A 5,066-nucleotide genomic window follows, 5' to 3' on the forward strand; every position below is an offset into this window, starting at 1 on the left:
ATTTAAAATATTATAAATATATAGAAAGTTATATATATGATTCAGGATGTCATATATATTTACAAAAAATCATAAAAGACATCAGGAGTTAATAATATTATTCTTTCTTTATTCTACAAAGGAAAAGATTTTTTTCACTAAAAATTAGAGAAAAAAAGTTAAGTGACATGAAATATCTATCCCATCGTTAAATATGCTATGTACTTTAATGTAATTAGGTGGTGTGCTCCACGTCAATTTTATTGCACCGCACATAGTGTACAAAGACTTTCTCATTATATTAATGATGAAATTATGGAGTGATCATTAAAAATCTATATTTTTAGTACCAATCATTATTACTATTACTAAAATCTTACATATTATGATGTAATAATGATATCATCAACAAAAATATTAATTATAATAATATTTGAATAATGCACATATTAATTACTAAAATAAGATATGGATCTTGACTTTGTGCTTAGTATACTGTTAAAATAAAATCAATTATAATGAGAGTTGGAGTAAGATTAGAGAATGATAAGATGTATCTAATACCATATAATTTTGATTGAAAATTTGATATATTTTTTAAATATGTTAAACTATTTAAATTCATATGCCATATTGGATTCACTTTAATAAAATTGATTACATATTTTATATTTAGCTAGAATATTTTGATGGATCAAATATTTATTTTTAACTTGATTTGATCTGATCTATTTAATAAATAAATTAAATAAGTTAAAATAGTTTAATAATTAAAAAAATAATTTTTACTATGAAATGTGCTACCAATATTGGAAGCAACATACAAAAATTGGATAATAGTTTAAAACATAATTACTAAAAACTTTCATAGAGACTAATTTAACTAAGAATTTAGATCATCAATCTAACTTACATAAAATATATAATACAAAGTATTAAAATATTCTATATTAAATAATATTACTTATTAATTATAGTATAAATAAAAAGAGTTATAAATTATCTTCTTTTAAAGTGCTTTAGAAAAGGAAGATGATTAAATTATTAAAAAAAATAATTAGCAAAAAAAATAAAGTGTGTCAGAATATATTTGAAATGAAAATATTTTTATAATATGAAAAATTTTAAATAAGTATAATAAACCATAATTTTATATTAGAAGTTAATGTTATCATAGTGGTTAGGTAGTAGACAAATATTCAATAGATCTTAGGCTCAGTCCTAGGATTCATAAGATCTTTATGGAATAAATAGAGATGGAAATGACATATTCCTAATTTATAATAAAATATTCTATTTTAATGGGTTATTTATAAAAAAATTTAAACTATTTGTCATAAAAGAATTATCATAAATGCTTGTTTGTAATGATCATTTTTATTCCATCACTAATTGTATCACTTTATTATGGCCAATAAAAATTCGTCATAAGAAAGATTTTAGCAATGATATTAAATCCTCATTAAAACTTATTTTTAGTTATTAATTTCTTATCAAGTCATCATTTTTAAATTTTAATAATCATTTTTTCATCTTTTGCTACAAACATAATCATCACTAATATTTTACCTTTAATGATAATTTATATTTCATCATTAAATGTAGTAGTTTATTTTGATGATTTTATATTTTGGTAACTAAAATTTTGAGCCACGATACTTTTAGTGACCACCTAGTGATGAAATGTTTGTAGTCCTTAAAAATTTTTATCGATGAAAGTAGAAAAGTTAGTGACCAAATTTTTTATCGCTAAAATTCTAAATTCTTGTAGTATATATTAAGTCATTGAATGAGAAATCCAGTTAGAGAAGAAAACTCTAAAACATCTTTTTTTTTATAAAAAAGTTAAAGATGGATGAAAAACAAGGGCAATAAGATTCTAAAGGAAAGGAAAGGAATGGATGGGATATTATGAGGCCAAAGTTGAAGCTGATGATGGTATTGGCAATGGACATGATAGCTAGCTTGAGGTCACCGAGGTGGTCAGCAAAGGCTTGGGTAATAACATTCATGCTAAAATTGGTCAGTGCAATAATTCTCCATAGCTTCTTCAAGTCCTCCCCTATCCCCCTTGCCAATCCCACCCCATCCAACTCTTCTCCTAAGAGAGAACCCCTCAATTCTCCTTTTCCCATGTCTCCTCGTCTTCTCTATTTGTCCTTAATCACTTCTTCTTTTCCTTCCTCTATTGTAGCTGCATTTGACAGGACATAGAAAGACGGAGACACAAACAAAGAGAGAGAGAGAGAGAGAGAGAGAGAGAGGAAGCAAATATGAGAGGAGAGCCCCACCAAGCTTATTGATTTCTGTGGCATTCGAAGATAGCCACCAACTCCTAGGGGCCACACCTGAGATCAAGGATTGCAAGGCACATGAGATATGGATTGAGGAGGGAGGAATCCGAAGCCAAAAAAATTCGTTGGCTCCGGATTTCTCTCTTTCCCTTCATATTATCTTTCTTTTATCCTCCACTCCATCTTCTTCTTTCTTCCTCCACTCTATCATCTTCCCTCCCTCTTCTTTACTCCATCATCTCCTTCATTGTGTCTAACAGGGCACAGAGACTTGATGAAAAATAAAGCATGATGAAAGAAGATAGTTACTTGAGAGTCATGTGATTTTTCTTTCCCTCCACTCCACTTCATGCCAAAACTAAGAAACTTCTAGAAAGAAAAGTTATGGTATTTCATAAAATTTAATCTCTCAGGTAGCCTTCATGTCGCAACATTATTTAACAAAGTCAGACAGCTTGGTCTTTGTGCAACTTTTGTAAACTTTTGGGATCCATTTGAAAGTTTTTTCTTTTTTTGATCCAAATATAAATGGGTCAAAGTTCAAAGATTATTTCTATAACTTTTTCCTTTTTTTTCTGATAATAGGGAGAGGAATCTTTACATCCAAATGAAGGAAATGCCCCTTGCACTATAATAATGAATTGAGTTTGAATAGAAAGAAAATCCTCACACCAAACTTGAAGACCTTGATCAAAGATTATTGAATGTGCTAGATAATCTGCTACATGCTGAGCCACTTAACCTTGATCAAAGTTAGACCCACTTGAGCTGTAACTTCTGAATATATGCCCTAATTTACATTTAAACTGGTATTTTAGTCCAGGCACAATACTTTCACTCAAATAATGGCCCAATTAAAGCCTGCCCATTCACATTGCCATCTATGGACAATGATAAAATGGATAGGCTGGGTTTGATAAATAAAGCCAATAAATACTTAAAATTTAGGAATAATTATAAAGTACCTATTTGAGGTAAGGCCCAATTTCACTAAGCCTATCAATAGTTTGCAAGTAGCACTTAACCCACTTGAGGTCAAATCCATCAACTTCCATCATGCTCCACTACTCACCTCTTCAATAAAATAGAAAATAAGGCTTTTTTGTGAACAATTTAGAAACTTGTTTCATCCTCAAATCATCTAATCGAAGTAGATTTTTGCTAAATAGAAAATTTTTCAGCAAAATTGAAGCCTCCATTTAGCAAATCAATTTTTTTGTTAAATTGAAGCCGATATTCGACAAAGGGGAATGTTGCAATGGGCTTTTTATTTTGATTCTAGATTTTATGAGATGATATTTTTGCTTTTCAAGAAATAATGGATGGAGAATGGAGTGAGTTTTTTTGTTTTTTACTTTTTGTTTCTTCACCCTCTCGTTTTGTGGAATGTATGATTGGAATAGTATGAATGTTGGAATTCATTATGGTTCAACAGGGAAATCAGTTAATAAATGGAAGTAGGAAGCAAACAAGTAGATTTGGGAAAGAAGTTGGAAAATATCCATCCTTGAAAATCTTTGTAGAGAAGAAGTAGGAAACAACATATATTGATAAGCTGTTGGCAATTCTATGTGGAAAGTGATCAATTACATGTACATCACCTTCTTTCCCATCCTTGGATTGGTGTTATTGCCATCATCTTCATTTCATCCTCTCCAACAATATCATCCTCTTTGCGGCTTCTTCCTGGTATCCCAGGTCCCATCATTTGCTGGCTTCGTGTGTCCAACCTATAAGGCAAGCAAAAAGTAATTGTTGAAAATGTTTCTTAAAAAGAATGCAAATGTCATTAGGATTTCATAGATCTATGATAGCAATATTTGCTAAAATATCTTAGTTGAAATATTTATAGAATAAAGTCTATATATATATATATGAGCATAAGATGTTTGCTAAAATATATCTTAGAATTTTTTCTTATCCGGTTGAAATATTCATAAGACTAGCTTATCTAAATGAGTATAAGATATTTGCCAAAATGCATCAACTTTGGTTTACTTTGCTCTATGATGTGGGAGAGCTGATAGGTGTTTTAAACATCACAGATATGCTAGCGTTGTGGCAGTGGTAACTAGATCCTCTAAAGTGGTGTGAAGTGTACGTCTCTTGCATGATCAATCTTTTACTACAAGTGAAAAAAATTACAAGTTTTCTTCACATCCGCAGCAGAAGCATGGTTTCATCCACATAAGTGGCCCTCGTTTGTAATTTATTATAAAGAGAGATTTATTATTTAGATATGCATTTGTTGGTCAGATAAATGTATTTTATTTATGATATATAGAGACTTGTAAGCTGGTGAACCATATTAGCTTATTGTATTCTACTGTAGTTGATACAGTGATAGGGTTTCATTCTTGTTTTACATGATTATCAAATAAGATTTGAAGAGCAAGCTCTGGAGCAGATTGTTTGGGCTGGCAGTGGGCCTTATCATATGTTTGTGCTTCGAATGACAGTCATTGGATTCTCTACTGCACATCCTTCATGTGTTCGCCCTTCTTTTTTTCCTTTTTAATTAAAAAATAAAGTATTGGTTTGGTTAATTGGACATCTTATTAGGTTGGCATGGCTGAATCATTCCACATTCTGTTGGACCATTGATAAGCAAAAAATTAAGATTGTCTTTAAACTGAACAATCAAATGGATTTCTCTATGTTTTTATTTCATGAATTATAGCTGATTGGATCATTCATTATAGTTCATTTGTGACTTCAGCTTGGTTGATCAATCAATTGGATTAATCTTTTAGGATTTCAAGGTTGCTTTTTTGAGTCTTCATTATTCCATCA

General features: G+C 30.0%; 1 long non-coding RNA gene across 1 annotated transcript in view; it reads left to right on the forward strand.

Annotated features, from left to right (window-relative positions):
* Positions 1 to 4,667, forward strand: part of LOC105032284 (uncharacterized) — a 39,173-nt gene extending 34,506 nt beyond the window's left edge. Inside the window, exon 3 of the long non-coding RNA XR_012138576.1 lies at positions 4,319 to 4,667. This is a non-coding gene — a long non-coding RNA (uncharacterized lncRNA). The remainder of the gene's footprint in view (positions 1 to 4,318) is intronic.
* Positions 4,668 to 5,066: the final 399 nt, after the last annotated feature.

Source organism: Elaeis guineensis, chromosome 1 (genome assembly GCF_000442705.2).
Source record: "Elaeis guineensis isolate ETL-2024a chromosome 1, EG11, whole genome shotgun sequence".
NCBI classification, from domain to species: domain Eukaryota; kingdom Viridiplantae; phylum Streptophyta; class Magnoliopsida; order Arecales; family Arecaceae; genus Elaeis; species Elaeis guineensis.